Source organism: Lissotriton helveticus, chromosome 11 (assembly GCF_964261635.1).
Source record: "Lissotriton helveticus chromosome 11, aLisHel1.1, whole genome shotgun sequence".
Lineage (NCBI taxonomy): Eukaryota > Metazoa > Chordata > Amphibia > Caudata > Salamandridae > Lissotriton > Lissotriton helveticus.
The window spans coordinates 323,898,214-323,917,066 of NC_136072.1; the positions used below are offsets into that span (position 1 = coordinate 323,898,214).

The following is an 18,853-nucleotide window of genomic DNA, read 5'->3' on the forward strand; positions in this document are numbered from 1 at the left end:
TACTAACATCTTTGAGTAGAGATTTGTAGGTCCGGCCTGAGCCAGCGCATGCGCTACTCTGATCAGACATTTAGTAAGTGGACTTAAAAGCACGACCACACGCTTTTGCTGGCATAGAGCGTGCGGTCAATTGCACAATGACGAGCTGTGACGGGGTGGGTCACCGGGGGCCCCTAGAGGGGGGTCAGACTACGAACTGGTGGTCCGACCCCACTATCTCACCTGACTCCGTTCCCTCTCTGCAGCAGCAGCGCCATGACGTGGATGAGGACTGGAGATCGGGAGACCCTGAGTACTGGTGGCCGACGTCGGACCAAAGCAAACCCTGTTCCTTTAAGGACTTGGATCAAGCACAGGTAGCCCCGCCCATAGAGTGTGACGCGCCGGAGTCAAAAGAAGCCCGAATCAAGGAAGCGACGGACGGCGTTTCCCGAGAGGCAAGGAGAGACTGAGAGTATCGTGTGAGCAGTGGCAACGAGGAGCCTGAGACCATCCCGACGAGAGGAGAGGAGACGGTGAAGCCAGGAGGCCAACGAAACTGCGAACCGCCCGCCATGTTCCCACGGGAGGAGCGTGGCTCGCACAGGTACGGGGCCGTGTGGCGGGTTGGATGGGACACAGAGTCCCGCCTGTTGTAGAGTAACTGTACAGACCCGTGTAAAGCTCGCCCTTTGATCAATCCCCCCCCTCACGAGCACTTCCTCACGTTATCCGCTCTGTACATAAGAACACATGTCACGGGTTTTCCCTCACTCCCGGTCCCTTACCGTGTATACCCATACTCGGTCCTAATACGTACTCTGTCTTCTTCTCTTGCATACGGTGACCCCTGGCCGTGAGGGCGTGCAGAACCATCTCCAGAGGCAAACTGGATCCACCCCGCACCCCAGCATATGATCCCGACGCGTTCGCCAGAGAACGAATCACCAGCCGGAGGAGAAAGACTTATACCCAAATAAAGCCTTCCTTAAAAAGTCTTTACAAGTTCTCTGCCTCTCCTTCATTCGAACTACCGGTTAGGGTAGAAGAGGATAGCGTAAACCCCGAATCCCCTGGCACCCCGCGACACGAGCATAGGCACCATCTGGCTTTCCTCTCTCGTCATGGTGCGCGCACATCGCACACCACTCGCCAAACGTGCCACTTTTTTTTTTTTTACATGCAGCGCTAGGCACGCGTGTGCGCTTGTTAAACATGGCTGTTGCTTGTCTTTCTTTTCCAATGTTTAACAAGCGCGAGGCGTGCACGCTTGTTTTAGTTGTCTCCAGGTGTTCACTGGCTTGCTTTATGATAGTGTATGTTGTGGAAGGTCGCCAGTCCCTAGCCAACTATGCTCTGCGAAAGTTCAATTCATGTTTTTGTTCAGAGGACAATTTGGCTGTGGCCTGAAATCATGAACATCCTCTGGCAGCCAGCTCGCCCCCTCCCACTTACACACTGACACGCGCACGCATGCCCCACCCGTTCCCTCTTCATCAAAGCTGGGGGGTTTTATGACCCAGTGCCATCCCTTTCCCCTCCGGGATGGGTCTTAATAGCTCTGGGACCGACCGCGCCGCAACCCTTCCCCCTCCGGGCATTCTGTTGCTTTATAGCTCTCCACCCGGAAGTGATTCCTTATGGCCACACAGCCTGGGCTCCTCCCTTTAACTTAAATTGATGTCTCCGCTGAGTTTTATTCCTACACCCCTCGACCCCCCACCCGCGTCCTCCAAATCTCTGTACAGCCATGCCATATCTTCTCTATCTCGCCACTCTTTGACCTCGTTTTTCAACAATTTCTTGAAACTTTCTCCAATATTTCTTGAAACCAGGGCTTTAAGTGGGATGGAAAAACTGGGGGGTGGGGTCTCCCAAAGAGGCATGGCCAATGTAATTAGGGGCGTGGCTTAAAACACATAAAATAAAAAATCTGTGCTTAGCATAGTGTGCCACCCGACTTGTATTTTGCGGTTAGTCATTGCATCCAAGTTGCCGTAATTTCTTCACTACTGAGAAGTGAGCAGTGTGAGCACGCACACATCGATGTGCCTGCTGTGACTGCAGTCTGGGGGAAAAAAACGGACCACCTGTGCCAGGGCGCAAAACAGAGCCCGCTAGAGACCCGTTTCAAGGCCTCCTTAAAACAAGCATGGGCATAGCCAATAGGTCAAGCCTTTAGGGCCTTATAAGTATTTAGTTATGCAGCACAATATCCTTTGTGCAACATCAACTGTTCCATGGCTAAACACTTATAAGGTCCCAAAGGCGAGACCTATTTGCTATGCCAATGCTAGTTATAAATAGGGACTGCTATGAATGGCATCTGTGTAGATCACAAATCACAAACCAATAGTACTAGGTTGTGGGAAGGAAACTGGAAACCTCCAGTGGGTTCCTGTCCATCCAGTGGCACTGCTGAGAACTATCCTATAGCAGTCTGATCGTATGACAGGCAGTGGCAATGCCCAGCTCCAATAGTCTCCGATCTTTCCAGTAGAGAGCATGTGTGATTTTCATGCATGTGAGCCATATTTATAGGTAAAGTCTAATTATTATTGTTTTTATGAATTCCTGTTGATTGCATATCATCCTTATTTACATGGATATTGTGTTTGCCTTGTGGTGTTGTCAAGAGCTGTGAAAGATGTCGCTTGCAGGTAGCAGGTAAAGGGCAGCCAAGGCACGACCATGAGGGTAGGACTGATATGGTCACATCTGTTCAGGCTGAGAACTTGTCTGAAAGCAACATTCTGGCTACATCAACATGTGCTGATTAAAAGCTTAGTCAGTTGCCATAGTACATACATTATAGCATTATGGCTGCTGATGTTGGGACCCTGTGGGGTAGTCAAAACAGGTAAAGACTCCTCATAATACTCTGAGTTGAAAGAGCTTTGTATCACATTGGTGACCCAAATTTGGAGTGACAGTTCGGGGGTCAATAACCACATCAAAGTTCTTGATGTGGTGTGAGAGAGCCAATCTACTTAGGCTAGGAACTGATGGAATCACAGCTTTTTCATAATCCACATTTTGCGGCTGTGGGAAGGTGGATACCCGACTATGTTTACCCCAGATTTTTTGCCTTGTGTTTAGCTGGTTTTCGACTTAGTTGGCCTGGGACCCTGCTAATCAGGGCCCAGGATATCTGCTCTCTCTTTAAAATGGACTCCATGTACCCTAGGTGCATAACTAAATTATCAGCCCCTGTACAGTGTACTATAGGTACCCAGGGCATAGGTGCATCCAAGGCCTACCAGGGGCTGCAGCATATCTTTTGCCACCCTGGCTGGCCATCCAAACTGACACAACTGGCTGATCACTCCGCTGGGGCAAGGTCGTGTAATCACCCCTTGCTTAGATATAGTATACCTATGTCTAAACCTATATCTGGACACATATATACCTATAAGTCACTCCTATGGCAGGCCTTAACAATCCTGGAGGCAGAGTGCTTGGTTTTATGTGAGATGGTGCTCTAGCATGAGCTGAGCCTGTCTGGAGCTTTCGGAACCATTTCCTTATAGCTGTTCCAGGGTATTGCCATACCATTTACTCTTAAGTGCATTATAATCCTCGCGGTTATTGCTAACTTTGGTTTGGCTTTATGAAAACATGTCGTGTAAGGTGTCATACACTTTGGAATACTACCCCCTCGCCAGTTCTGGCGACGAGGGTAGCATTCCACCCTTCTAGAGGGAAAAGACATGCTACTTTACTTAAAACGCGGTTAATCCTAACCAGAGCCTCAGCATCACAAAATGGATGCTGCTGCCCAGACACAAGTCTGGCCTCCTGCTGCTGACCGAAAACTGGCAGGGGAGGCTTGGACAAAGAGTTTCCTGTCACAGGGAGGTGCTACACCACCCCAGACAGGAGATAGTGGATTGGAGCAGGGATGGTTGAAAGAAACTAGACACAAGGTGTCCCATGCAAAATCCAGTCAAACCGGTTCTGGGGCACTCCAGCCCCAGCTCTGGCGCGAAACTGGACAAAGGGAAAGGGGTGTAACCACCCCCTTCCTGGGTCCCACCGATAGGAGGGACCTAGCAGGTAATCCAGCCCCTTGATTTGGAAGAAAGGTAGGAGCTGTGCCAACGCACATCAGATTATCCTGACTGGAACTTTGATACAGAACTCTGGACCCTTCGACATCCCACTCGACGTGGAAGACTGAAGAATCTCCCTTGTGGTCAAGGAGTGACCACCCTGTGCAAATAGGCACCATCCAGCGCCCAACGGTTTGCTTTGTTGCAGTTCCTGCCGGAACTCGAGGGACAGAGATCGACGAGACCCAGCTTCCCTGACTTCTAACAGCCCGATCCACAGTCCCAGCGAATCTGAGACCCGTGGAGGCGACGTGAAGCGTGGAGCCGGCCATCTTGGAAAAACTACGAAGTGCTGAGCGTGCAGCTCCCGAGGCTCCCTTGAAGCTGTGCATTGAGGTTTGAGCAGCCCCAGCCCTGAGCAGCTTTTACACCGAAGATCTCCCCTCCACACTCACCGAGTGCTGCATGGGGCCCTTTTGCATTTTCCTGCTCGACGCGTTGGTCCGGTCACATGCCCGTTGACTAGTGGCCCCAGTACCGACGAACCTTCGAAATTACACTGCTAGTCTGGTTGCTCCAGACTGGCCCTCGCTCCCCTAAAAAGAAGCAATCTATCTGACCTTGCTGGTCCGAGTAAGAAGTGATCTTCAAATCCTGCGTGGGTTGCATTTGCCAAGGCCTGTTGACTCCGATCCGGAAGCCGACACCGCCGACAGCGAGAGCCTTCGTGGGACTGCTCGTGATCCACTCCTGGATGCCCTCGATGCCCCAGAGTCCACATGGCAGCGGAGACAAGCTTCTCGACAACCACCTGATTGCGCCAGACATTGCTTGGTTCCTTCCTGGTTTCATCCTGGTCACTGGCTAGTGACCCAGACTCTGTCCCCTCTGCTTTCAGGTACTCTACATCTTCGATCCACCCTTGGATCCAACCGGACTCTTCTCTCCTGGCCGCCTGCAGCATCTTCATCACCCCTCCACACTCACCAAGTGCTGCGTGGGGCCCTTTTGCATTTTTCTGCTCGACGCGTCTGTCCGGTCACTTGCCCGTTGGTTAGTGGCCTCTACGACGACGATTCTTTGAAACTACTCTGCTAGTCTGGTTGCTCCAAACTGGCCCTCGCTCCCCTGAAAAGGAGCCACCTCTCTGACCTTGCGATCTGCAGTTCCTGCGTGGGTTGCATTTGCCAAGGCCTGTTCACTCCGATCCGGAAGCCGACACCACCGACAGCGAGAGCCTTCGTGGGACAGCTCGTGATCCACTCCTGGTCATCCTCGGTGCCCCAGAGTGTACTTGGCAGCGGAGACAAGCTTCTCGACAACCACCTGATTGCGCCCGACATCGCCTGGTTCCTTCCTGGTTCCATCCTGGTCACTGGCTAGTGACCCAGACTCTGTCCCCTCTGCTTTCAGGTACTCTACATCTTCGATCCACCCTTGGATCCAACCGGACTCTTCTCTCCTGGCCGCCTGCAGCGTCTTCATCTCCAGGCTCCATAGATCTCCACGACGAAACCCGACACACTTTGGCACCTATGCACCCGCTTCCTGTGGGTGAGGTAACGATCTAACACCGGTGCTCCTGTAGTTTACACCTCTAGTGTCATAGTTTAAAGTGTGGTAATTCCAAAACAGTAACTTTATAACTTTTACGCACCATTGACTTTGCATTGGTGCATGCGTGTGCTTTTAGCGCTGCACCCGAATCCCGCGGGCTACTCCCGTCCTAACTACTGTTAGTCCAGTGCAGTCCCAGCGATTCCCAAGGCCCTAGGCCTTACCACTGTTCGTAAAGTGATACTTATACCACTTTTTTTATATATGGTTTGAGTGGCCACCGGCCCTATCCATAATTGTGCAACTTGTGTATGTTTAACTGTGCTTTTGTTTAAACGCTTGTGCCTCTGCACTCAAAGAGTACAGAGGATTATTCTAGTAATACATACATATATTTGTATAATATATAACTTGTGTGGTGTCCTTTCATTTGATATTACAGGACTGCATATGGTAAAACAGCTGGCTTCACATTCCCTCTTGAGTTTAGCCTAAAGGCTGCTTAGTCCATGCTACCATTAGGATAGCTTGTCTTCAAGGTTGACTTACAACCACCGCCATAAGGGATTGTTTGGACTGATACAAGGTGCCCCCAGAATTGCAGACATCATACATCAGGCCAACTTCTCACAGCGGCATTAAGATATCAAAGTTTTCTGAAACCTTAAATTTACTACTGCCAGTGGACATTCAGGTAAGACCAGAAGTCCACGGTCTGGCTGTTTCAGTTCAAGCATAATCAGTGCGTGGTTGACACAGTTAAAACAGTCAAGTTTAAAGGACTCAGAGTTTAGGGAGTGGGTCAAGGAGAGCCTGAAGAGAAGATGGGCAATTGTTCAGTGCTGGGAAACACCTACTTTTTGCAAAAATGGTGTTCATAGAAATGGAGACAGTCACACTTTGTGTTCCACCTGTGAGGAAGGACTGAATCCATTTTAGGGCTGCAAAATGTATTCATGTGTAATTTAGTCTTAAGTGGGAACGTATGGCCTGCAGCATTTAAAGTTGCTGAGAAATTAAGGAGAACTCTCATTTGAAGTTTACTGGTTTCTTGAGGTCATGACAGATTGCAGTTAAATGCTTATTCGGTGCCACTTCCAGGTTGGAAGCCTGTCTGTTAGCCATAAAATAGTTTTGTTTTTTTCTGGAAGAATTCTGAGATCTGATGATGCTTTTTCAACCAAGAAATGGCCCATTTAATATACAATAATGTTAAAAACAAAGCACTCTCTCAAGATTCTGGGCTCTCTCATAAGATACACCCAAAGTTTATATAGTCATCAATGGCACAGAAACAACTTTCACTAGATCAATATCTAGCAAACAAAAAAACTAAATCAGCAAACATTTATAAGCACACAAGTCAAGTCAAGTCATAGTTTATTGTATGATTAATTCAAATCTTTACAATTCCCCCCCACATATATATATATAACAAGCATTTACAATGCAATGGTTTTGCCTTTGTTAAAGTTAGAGCTATTGGCATTGCTCTTGACATTATTTTTATTTATGTTTTTTTAACATAAATAATGGCATTGTCATTTACAATGCCACTAGCTTTATCTCTCGCAAATGACACACACAAACACACACAGAGCCCCCCCCACACACACACCCACACAGATCCCCCCACACACACAGCCACACAGAGCCCCCCACACACACAGCCACACAGAGCCCCCCACACACACAGCCACACAGAGCCCTCCACACACACCCACACAGCACAAGCAGGCAACAGGGGCACACGGAGGCACAAGCAGGCAACAGGGGCACACGGAGGCACAAGCAGGCAACAGGGGCACACGGAGGCACAAGCAGGCAACAGGGGCACACGGAGGCACAAGCAGGCAACAAGGGCACACGGAGGCACAAGCAGGCAACAGGGGCACACGGAGGCACAAGCAGGCAACGGGGGCACACGGAGGCACAAGCAGGCAATAGGGGCACACGGAGGTTCAAGCAGGCAATAGGGGCACACGGAGGCACAAGCAGGCAACAGGCGCACACGGAGGCACAAGCAGGCAACAGGGGCACACGGAGGCACAAGCAGGCAACAGGGGCACGAAAACGGAGGCACAAGCAGGCAACAGGGGCACACGGAGGCACAAGCAGGCAACAGGGGCACACAGAGGCACAAGCAGGCAACAGGGGCACACAGAGGCACAAGCAGGCAACAGGGGCACACAGAGGCACAAGCAGGCAACAGGGGCACACGGAGGCACAAGCAGGCAACAGGGGCACACGGAGGCACAAGCATGCAACAGGGGCACAAGCAGGCAACAGGGGCACGAAAACTGAGGCACAAGCAGGCGACAGGGGCACACGGAGGCACAAGCAGGCAACAGGGGCACACTGAGGCACAAGCAGGCAACAGGGGCACACGGAGGCACAAGCAGGCAACAGGGGCACACGGAGGCACAAGCAGGCAACAGGGTCATGAAAACAAGCACAAGCAGGCAAAAGGGTCACAAGCATGAATTGTAATTTAGACGGGGCTGAAGTGGAGAACGGTCAGTTCGGGAAGTAGTGCGGCTGGTGCAGTGGTACCAGGCCGAAAGGTGAGAGGGGCTGTCTGCACCCCAGTTTGGACAGTTTCCACTACCTAACAGGGATTGGTGGGAGGGGGGCGTACTTCTTGCTTGCTTTAGGGCTGTTACTTCGGGGACGCAGTGCACGCTGCTGCCTGCTGCCGCCGGGACACGACAACAGGCAGGGAGAGGACAGGCTAGGAGAGAGCAGGGAGGGGACAGGCTGGGAGAGGGCAGGGAGGGGACAGTCTGGGAGAGGGCAGGCTGGGAGAGGGCAGGTTGGGAGAGGGCAGGTTGGGAGAGGGCAGGCTGGAAGTGGACAGGCTGGAAGTTTAAAGGCTGGGAAAGGACAGGCTGGGAAAGGACAGGCTGGAAGTGGACAGGCTGGGAGAGGACAGGCTGGGAGAGGACAGGCACCATAAAATACATAGATATAAAATCATTTAAGATCCCCCGTCTTGTAACCATGTAACAGACAGACATAGAAAGTAAAAAAATATAAAACATTTATTAATCTTCATAGCGCCTCGAGAGGCTTCGCACCTCCTCCCCTACAAAAAGGGAACGAAAGATACTTATGTAAGGAGAGGATGTATGCAATGCAGCGCCTTGAAGCGAGACCGGGGACTCTGAGATGTCCCCAAGCGCTGCCTGCCGAGAATGGATCAGAAAAGGTGTAACCGCAATGCAGCGCCTGGAAGCGAAGACTTGAGGCTCGGAGCTCCCGCCACACCCACCCTCTGCATAGAAAGTGCCAAAGTTGGTATACACTTAATGCAGCGCCTTGAAGACAGACTCTGGCCTGTCAACGCGGTGGGGGCGGGGGGAGAGGGCTGGGGTTAAGGCTTCGGCGGAGGACGGCCAGGGAGCCGGGTTCAACGGGGTCACCTTGACTCTGACCTTGGACATGTCTGTAGACCCTGGTGCAGCGCCTTGAAGCGGACCATGGGCTTCAGAGTCGCCCACATCCACAGGACGACATGGAGGAGGGGGGGGGGGGGGGGGGAGGGGTACGTGCAGCGCTTTGAAGCGTACCCCACAATCCACAAGAGTAATATCGGATGGGAAGGCAACACCGCGAGGACGTGGCCTAAGGACCAGAGCGGCTGACTGTGGCACTGAAGAAACAAGTTCGAGTCTCGCATCGTCTCAACATCCTGTGATCCTCGGCACACCACTATATCTCCTGTGCCTGAAATAGGATGTGACCGCGTGTGATGTCACCGCTGCTCATATAAAGCGCTCCAATACCTTCGGTCGAGATAGCCTATATAAAACTGAAAATATATAGCAAGCATTGGCAAAGCCAGGTCCCGCCTATGTAAGAGCTGTTGGCTTTGTCAATGTGTTGAAGCCTATTACACACCAGCCTGGCTGCGGTTCAGCATGGGAATGTAATTACCATATTGATTTGCACTTCACTCCGATCTGAGGCGGGCTGGGCTGTCGGGAGGGCGGTGTGACCTGCGGCAGGCAGCGTCGAGAGCCTGATTGCACGGCCTGAGAGCTGGAGGGATGCTGTGAATCAGCTAGAGCGGCAGGTTGGAGAGGCACTTCGCTACAAGCCGCGATTGTGAGGCGCTGGTGTGCCTGGAGCCGGGCCAGCCCCGCGGGCTCCGGGAGGGCTCTGGGAGGGCTCCGGGCCTCGGGGGTACCCGCCCCCCACCCCCGAGGTACCCCCGAGAGGGTGGAGCGGACGGGGGAGAGGCGAGAGAAGAGGCGGAGGTGCCACAGCGCCTTGAAGCCGGCTCAGCTGGGCGCAGATCACCAACCCTCAGAGTACAGGCGGAGGACAGGGACATAGCGCCTTGAAACCGGCTCAGTTGTGTCTACATCACTATCCCTCGGAGCACAGAATGACAGGGACACAGTGCCTCGAGAAGCGGCCGCAACCCGCCCATGAGAAGAGGGGGCAAGGAGAAAAGGCAATACAGCGCCTCGAAACGGGCTCGGCTGGGCGAAGATCACCAACTTTCAGAGCGCAGGAGGACGGGAACATAGCGCCTCGAGAGGCTTCGCACCTCCTCCCCTACAAAAAGGGAACGAAAGATACTTATGTAAGGAGAGGATGTATGCAATGCAGCGCCTTGAAGCGAGACCGGGGACTCTGAGATGTCCCCAAGCGCTGCCTGCCGAGAATGGATCAGAAAAGGTGTAACCGCAATGCAGCGCCTGGAAGCGAAGACTTGAGGCTCGGAGCTCCCGCCACACCAGCCTGGCTGCGGTTCAGCATGGGAATGTAATTACCATATTGATTTGCACTTCACTCCGATCTGAGGCGGGCTGGGCTGTCGGGAGGGCGGTGTGACCTGCGGCAGGCAGCGTCGAGAGCCTGATTGCACGGCCTGAGAGCTGGAGGGATGCTGTGAATCAGCTAGAGCGGCAGGTTGGAGAGGCACTTCTCCGGTCTCCCCGCGGGCGCCGCCATAGTGCTTGCCGTCTTCCTCTCCTTCTTCCCCGGGCTGCGGGGGGCGGGCACTTCCGGCCGGCCGCGCTAGGATTGGCCGGCCGGCCAGTCACGGGGCAGGAGAGACGCAGAAGTGCCGGCAATGCCGGACCAGACTCGGGGGCGTTCCCGGCGTCGCGTGACGTCGGCAAAAGGCAAAGAATGTCAGGAACGCCCCCGTGTCTGGTCCGGCATTGACGGACAGGCCCCTCGTCCAATGGCAAGGCTCCGTTTACGGAGCCAGCCAATCAATGACGAGGGCCGACCCAAAGCACCCTACAGTTCTCAACAGGATTTCGCCTGCGCGAAAAAGCTGCGCAGAGCGCAGCTTTCGCTAGGCAAAACCTAAAAAGTATCATTACATTCACAATTAAAACCAAAAGACTTTAACGCAATCCCGTTAGTTATTTGACGAAAGTGCAAGTGCTTATCTTTTGATTCAAAGAGTTAAGAACACTTTTGTTGCAATTCCGGATTATAATTTTCCTTGCTAAAACCCTGAATAGCCCTTTAATTTACTATGCAGTGGTCGCTCCCCCTCTACTGAATGGAAAACACAAAAGACTCACTATCAATTATGTGGCACGATGTAACATCATGGTGGGGCAAGAATTTAAAACTAGAACAGCCTAATTAAAAGAATAGAGAACCCTGAAAGGAGGCAATTCCTTTTAGTAGTGCGTGAGTTTTCAGAAGTATGATATTTCAGTCCATCTTTTCGGAGCCTACAACTAAACAGGGTCTCTTGAGGATTTTACATTCCTTCCATTAGTTACATTGATGGATCAACTATGGCCTTGCAGCACGGGTCGTACTTGTTTGGTTTACTCCCCATCGGCTTGCCGTAGGAGTCTTCTAACCATTGTCATGTATTTGACACCCCGGGAGGCCAGAATAATGGGAGTACCCTCCAACCAGCATATGACCGCTTGCCTGCATGAACTAATGTTCAGATCGTTAAATATGAATTTTAAGTACTGTCTCCTCTGGTCTGTGACTGCTGGGCAAACACATAATAGGTGGATTAAAGATTCTACTTGTAAACCACATAATCGACAGTTCACAGTTTGAAAGGACTTTTTCCAAGATGGCTGCAGGTCTTTTGAATCATGCAAGCCCATTCGATAATGTATGAAGCTCTTTTTTAACTGCAAGCTGAAGTGAGCAGATAGATATGCTTGTGGTTTTAAGGATTTATAAGAATTGATGACAGTCCACCCATGCCGGCGCTTGGTAAATGTTTTTTTGTCTTCCAACAGAGATTTCTTTTTAGCTGCATCATTAGCCGCTTTACTGAAGCTTGATCTATCAGCCCCATTATCCCATGCTGTTTGTAATTCCAACTCAGCCAATGACATTCTCAGGTAACTACCCAAGGAGTTCGGTATTTCGAGGTTCATTTGGTTCTCGATTTCTTCCCAGCAAAAACTATTCATAGTATCTGGGTTAAAAAAAGCGGAATTTATAGCATAGTTTGACAAATTCGTTCATGCCCAGAAATTTCTGATTCTGGAGACCAAATTCCAGCCGGACCTGAGCTGGGGAGGCAGACTTTGGCAAGTCAAAGACAGCCTTGTAAATCCTTGTCTGGAGGTCTTTAATAAGTCAGCCTTCTTGCCGCGCCGAGAGACTAAACCATATGACAGGCTGGGCTGAATTTGTGCGGCCATAACTTTTAACAGGCGAGTGTAGTTCGGGCAGTCCAGTTTTTTGCGTAATAATCTATATGCATAAATTAACGATTGTGCTTTAGCTTTTATGGCCAGTTTATGTTCCTTACGTGCTGTGCCCTGCCCTATGTTACGCCGAGGTATTTGTAGAAGCCTCGCTCTTCCACAATTGCCCCTTTCACCGACCATTTAAACTCTATTTTTTTGGAACCCACTAAAACTATTTTTGTTTTTTCTTTGTTTAGTTCCAATTTTTCCTGATCCAGGTAGGTTACTAGGTTGTTTATTGATCTTTGTAAACCAATGGGGGTTTGGCTCAGCAATACAATGTCATCAGCATACTGTAAAACAGAAACTGACTTGTTGGCCATGTTGGGCGGGTGGCAATCAACTTTTTCCATATGCGTTGTAATATCGGAAATAAATAAATTAAATAGGCTTGGCGCTAAAACGCAGCCTTGTTTCAAACCTTGCTGCGTGTGGATGCTTGAGGTTGTACTGCACCCGTCGCCCAACTTTACTCTTGCCCAAGTATTACTATATAGGGCGGTTATAGCGTTGAGCATTGTACTAGGCAATCCCCATTTGCTGAGTTTCTTCCAAAGACGGCCCGACACACTCGGTCGAAGGTGGATTTTATATCCACAAAACATGTGAACAGCAGAGTTTTCTTTTTTATCGCTTTTTCAGCTAAGAGTGCTAAAATGGCCAAGTTAGTTATGGTGCCCATCCCTTGCCTGAAGCCTGTTTGGAATTTGGGAATTATGTTCTTTTCATCCATCCAGTGTTGGAGCTGGACTTGCAGACAAGAAGCGTAAAGCTTGGCCTCTACATCTATCAGGGAGATCAGTCTGTAATTTCCCGGCTTACGGTGATCTCCCTGTTTAAAAATAGGATGGATTATATTCCCTTTCCAAGAGACTGGAACGTTGGACTGTGTGTAGATCTCGTTAAACAGGGGTGTGAGCTGGGCAGACCAGAAATCTGGGTCATTTTTTTAAATTGCATTGGGAAACCCATTTGGACCTGCCGCTCCCTCGGTCTTAAGTTTTAATATTATGCCTCTTAATTGTTTTATGTTGGTCAAGTTATTTAGTTTATTACTGTCGGTCTCCAATCCTGAAGCTCTGCCTTTCACACTTTCCTGATAGGGTGTTGATTGTGTATTTTCTTGCTCGAGAAGCGGCCCACAGGACCCTTCTACGGGCCCAGCTACTGTGTTACTGTACAGGTTTCGCACATGTTAAATCCACGTTTCTTCTCCGATTCCTGCTTCTTGTTGCAGTCTTGGGCCCATAGACAATTTATTTATTATGCCCCAAAACTCACTGCCGTTGGGCATTTTACTTGCGCTCAATAATTTCGTCCAGATGGTATCCTTGTACGCTATTTTCACGCTCCTCAGCTTTCTCCTGTAGTTGCTCCTTAGTTCATTCTACTTGCGTTTCTCAATTTTTCTGCCCAGTTTTGCCGCCCGTGATAATAGTCGCACCTCTCTTGTGATCCTTCTTTTTTGTTCTCTTAACTCGTTATTAAACCATGGTTCTCTTTTGGTCTCTGTCCTTAATATACTACCAGGAGTGACAGGGAATCTCTGAACTAGAAACAGGGCCAGCTGTTCCCAAGATTTTAAATGCTCTTCTTCTAATTGCGGGCCCAATTTGCCCAAAAATTCCCTAGCGGTCTCCTGAATGCTTTTTTAGTCCACCCCCGCCATTTTAATTTTCGTAAATTGAACTTTTCTGCGTGTTGCATAATTGAGTTAATTTTTTGTGCCTGCATTAATCCTCAAGATTTGGGGTAGATGATCGCTTTCAACTTGTGGGATAATTTTGAATGTGTCGGTATGTGGGAGCAACTTGTGACTGATAATAGTAAAGTCTATTATCGAACATACTTTTCCGCGTAAGTATGTAGCTGCCGCTGGTATGTCTCCAAGGGTGTTGCCGTTCAAGATTGTCAGACCAAGTATTTCCAGTTCATTCACTAATATTAGGGCCCCGCGAATATCTTGCCTTTTACTTTCGTTTTGAGTTTTGGCTAGAAGATTACGGTTGAAGTCACCTGAGATAACCATTTGGCAATGCTGGTGACTTCTCTGCATTGATTTTATTAGTTTCATTAGAGTGGTATGTTTTACTTTCTGCTTCTTTTTCTCAGTATGAATGTATACGTTGACTACTAAAAGTTGCCACTTTGATTTATCAGGTGTGTGTTTGCCACTTAGTTTAATCACTTGGACCCAGTTAGTCCCTGTATCCAATTCTTCGGTTGACCAGTCACGTTTTTGTGCAACAGATTGATAGACCCCCTCTGGAATGCCCGAAGATTGAAAATCGTTCTGCTAGGATGTGGTGTCCTATAAATCCTGGAATTGAAGTTGGGATCAATTTCCAGGTTTCCTGAAGCAGGATAATATCTTGTTGTATGAAGAAGGATAGGGTTTCGTGGTCCTGCCCCAGGTCTTTAAATCTGTGGACGTTCCATGAGCAGATCGCAATGCTGGTTGGTTGAATCTCCTCCCTATTAAGGACCAACGTCCTTTCTCCCGTTGATGTTTTCGGTTCTTCATTAGGTATACTTATTGTTTAGCAATTTGGGCCTCCAGGACCAGTCCCTGTTATCCAGTGATCTGCCCTCCGTGTGTACAGGACTTGCCGTTACGTTAGCCCTGTTTTCGTTAAGGGACATAGCGGGAGTGTTAGAACGTGCGCCACGTACGCATGTTTTCTGGCTTTTCCCTGGCGTTGCTCCCTCTCTTGTATTTTTTAGGAGGGGATGTGGGTACCTTGGGTGCTTGTGGACCCTCAGCATAATTCCCCAAGTTCCAAACCTTGCACTCATTGAGTATATTTTGTCAACCAATTCCTTTGAGGACCAAGTTGTCAGGGTTTCTTCAATGTCTGACCTTGAAGTTTGTTTGAATTCTACGGCAATTAAGTCTTGTGAGGGAATTCATTTTAGTTCTGGGATTTCTTTGAATAGCCTCAACAAGTTCCCTCGATTTAGGATGTCTTGCCTACCTTTGGTCGCATATTCGGGTACGAATGTCAATGTCACATCGAACCCCTCGGAATAGTTTTGGTCACTGCTAAAGGATTGTAGAATTTCATCTTTTCCTGGTTCGGAAATTCTTGTTACAGGAATTTCGTTTTTGAATCGTGACTCTCGCTCTGTTGGTTCTACATTTACCACCTCCAATTTTGTCGCCACTGTTCTCAAGTTTTTTATTGATCATGTCGCTGTTGACTCTGGTTCTAGGTTCTGTATAACAGAGCTTGCAACTTCGATCCTTTCCAGTTATTGTGACCTCTATTGGTTTATTAGTGTTTTGAACTTTGGTGGTTGTTATTTCCTGCAACGACTCGCCTGATGAGACGTCCAGGTTTTCCGGTTCTAGCTTTTTTTTTCTCTCCCCGTTTTGATTATGAGGTTTGTCTCCTATTTCTGTTTCTGGACTTTTGTTGCTCCGAAGTTCACTTTTATCTAGTATTTGAGGTGTTTTTTCTTGCCCTACTCCTTTCTCAATTACTTGGTTTCTTTCTAGTTGCCTTGTGTCCTGTCTGTCCTACTTCTTTCTCTGATGGAGATCCTGCGCCCATATGAAGGACTTGGTCCATCTTTTTATGTATGGGCAGGGCAATAGAGATCTTGCTTTCTTGTCTTAGCGTGAAATTCACAGAGACTTTGGTTTGGTCTTCAGTAGGTTGTGTGGCCCCACACATGGGCACATTCGAAGGTTTGTTCTTTTCCCCTTGTGGTGTTTTAATTGCAAATATCGGAAAGATTTTCTCTGAATCTGGGCTTGGCTGTTTGTTATATTTGAGCTGGGCCTTCCTTGCACGCTTTCTTTGCCGTTTTGTTGCTTTGGCAACCGCAGGGGACTTGAGGGTGCTCTGTAATGCGTCTATTTGGTGGCCTGTTGTATCTAGTTGATCAAGAAACTCCATTTCCTCTGGTTCGCCCTTGGCATTTCAACTTGCCTCTTATTAATTTGATGCCTTTTGTGGTTTCCTCTGGTTCGAAAATGTTTTGGGTTCCTTTGTTCCGCTTGTTGTTACAAAATTGTTTTACTACCCCCAAGATGTCCTTTAGGAATTCTGGGAGGGTTACCAGTTTCTCAATTATTGAGCCACAGCCACAGTTGGGCGGTTGTTTATTGTTATTTATTTGCTGATCCATATTTCCCCTGCATGTAAGTAGGGATGGTATTGAATCCATTTTGATGTTTATGCCCGAGATGTGACCGGCAATTAAATTTATAAGATCTATTTGAACTTCTATTTTGTCTGATTGGTACTTCAAAACCCTTATTGCTTAGTCCAGAGTACGTATCAGGGTTTGAGTCCATTGTGTGTTTGGAATATCTTCATGGAACTTCACAGAATCCCAAGATCTATCCTGCTAACGGATGAAATGGTTATTGGGGGCGATAGGTTTATTTGCTTAACTCTTGTGGGACTACCACTGTCCTCCACCGATACAAGCCTTTGCTGATCATAATTGAATGGTGGGCTTAGAGGGGTGGATGCTGCCCATCTAGATCTGCTCTGTGGTATTCCCCTGCTTGTTTCTGATTGTAGGACATTTCCTTGGGTTTCTTTTTCCTGAGAATTGGTTTCCAGTATTTCCAGGATTTCCACTAAGTTGGAATCATTTAGTAAGGAAAATGATTTGGAGCGGGCCTCTTCCGTGAGACCTTTCTGTACTTCGGATTTATTTGGTTTTTCATCCTTGGGACCCTTTATGTTTGCACTGGCTTCTTCAGTGGGGCCTGCCCGTACTGCAGATTTATTTAACTTTAATTTTTCATCCTTCGGACCCTTTGCGTTTACGTATCCCTTCAGAACTGCGTTTCTAGCTGCAACACTTCTGTTTGAGTTTTTTAGCTCTATCTTTTCCTCCATAGGTTTCTCAGTGCCGCCCTCCAATTCTATACTTTTGGTTATTTCCGTTGCCTTTATTGTATTGGAGATTATTGCATTCACAGTGGATTTTTTTTTGTGGTTGATGTAGCAATTGTTGTGGGCTTTGACTGATGCACCTGTGCAGTTATGGTTACCAGCTTGCCTGCAGCTAAATTTGCAATGTATTTTTGTAGGAACAATTCCCCTCGTGGTATTTCGTTGGAATTTGCTAGTACCTGTAGGGGGAAAACGCTTAATTGATCAGGGAGAATTACGTTTGGCAACTTTGAGGCCTCAACTGTTGGAGCGTAAATTGCCGACATTGGGTCCTTTAAACAGAAGAATTTAAGGATCCCTGTTTTATTTCTCGGGCTCGGCGTTGTTATTGTCGGAGTTGGAGATGAGACCAACCTCTCTCTTGGGCCTATTGCCTTTCCTGTTTGATTAAAGGATGAGCCCTCCTCTGTGGATTTTTGTAGTTTAGTTTTTGTTTTATTTGATTTTTTGCCTGTTACAACTTGACGGATTTTCCCCGATCTCATTTCCTTAGTGAGTTTCTTGAATTGAAGTTACTACTCACTATTTATTTATTTTTTCACAGTACTAAGTTGATCTAAGTTGGTCTGAATTAATTAGAATTAGTTAGAAATCTCCTTTTATGTGCACTGAGAAAGCTGGGAAAGCCTCGGGTTCCAGCTCAGCCTCGTCGTCCTCTGTACTTTTTTTGCACCGCCTCCGAGCCACCACTTTCCGCTGTCTCGGCTACCGCCGAAGCCCCCAAAACATGTTTCCTTTGCTGGGCTGCTAGTGATAGGAATTCTCCGCCTCTCCTCAACCACGGCCTCCTCTGTGCCTTCTCTCTGCCACCGCAGTGCACGGGCGTGGTAGAGCGTGGGCGTGTGAACAGTTGGCAGGCAATCAAGGGGGGCAGCAACTCGACTTCTACGACCCCTCCTGCTCCCCTCTTACTCCCGCTCCTCTGAATCTTGTCCTGCACAGTGACCACTCTCGGGCCGTGGCGCGCCTCCTCACCTCACTGATCTCTGTTATTCCGGCGCTCACTCTCCTGCTCTCTTGCTCTCCAATCCTCCGCTGCCTCTGCACCTGAGCTCACGAGCCCGAGGGCGAACCCGGAGGGCACTCGCCGCTCTTTTGACGTGCCGCTCGCCACCTGCGGCCCCTCTGCGGCTCCCGATGGGCCCCCAAATGCTGAAGACGCTGAGCCGCGGAATTGAAAACGACCGCGACCTCCGTAGCCCCGAGCAACTCCCGCAGCTCCCGTGGGGCGCGGTAGATCGGGGCTCTGATCACTCTTAGGAGAAAAGCGTCTCCTTCACCGTGGCCCGGGGCAGCGCAGATGGTGCTGTCGGGTGTAATGAGGGACTGGATGGGGGCCCAGGATCCACACCGGGACCACTGCAGTCACTCCCCCCTGAAATCTTCTGTGACTCCACGCAGCTCCGCTACAGCATCTATGCGCCTCCATGCTCCTCCATGCGCCTCCTGCTGTGGTCCCGCTGCAATTCGCGGGTTACGCAACTCGGGCTTCCCGCAGCACGACTGCAGCACACAACTACAGAACACTGCTCCAGCTGCTCCCACTGCGGTTCGTTACTTCTACCGCGGCTCTTGGTGGGAGGCTCGAGACTCACGGTGGAAGGCTTGCGGCACACGGAATCAAGGGTAGACCTCCCGCTGCCTCTTCACC

At 49.3% G+C, this 18,853-nt stretch overlaps 1 protein-coding gene across 1 annotated transcript in view; it reads right to left on the reverse strand.

Annotated features, from left to right (window-relative positions):
• UBXN7 (UBX domain protein 7) overlaps nucleotides 1-18,853 on the reverse strand; it is a 701,503-nt gene that overhangs the window by 385,992 nt on the left and 296,658 nt on the right. The gene's annotated exons all lie outside the window — the stretch shown is intronic.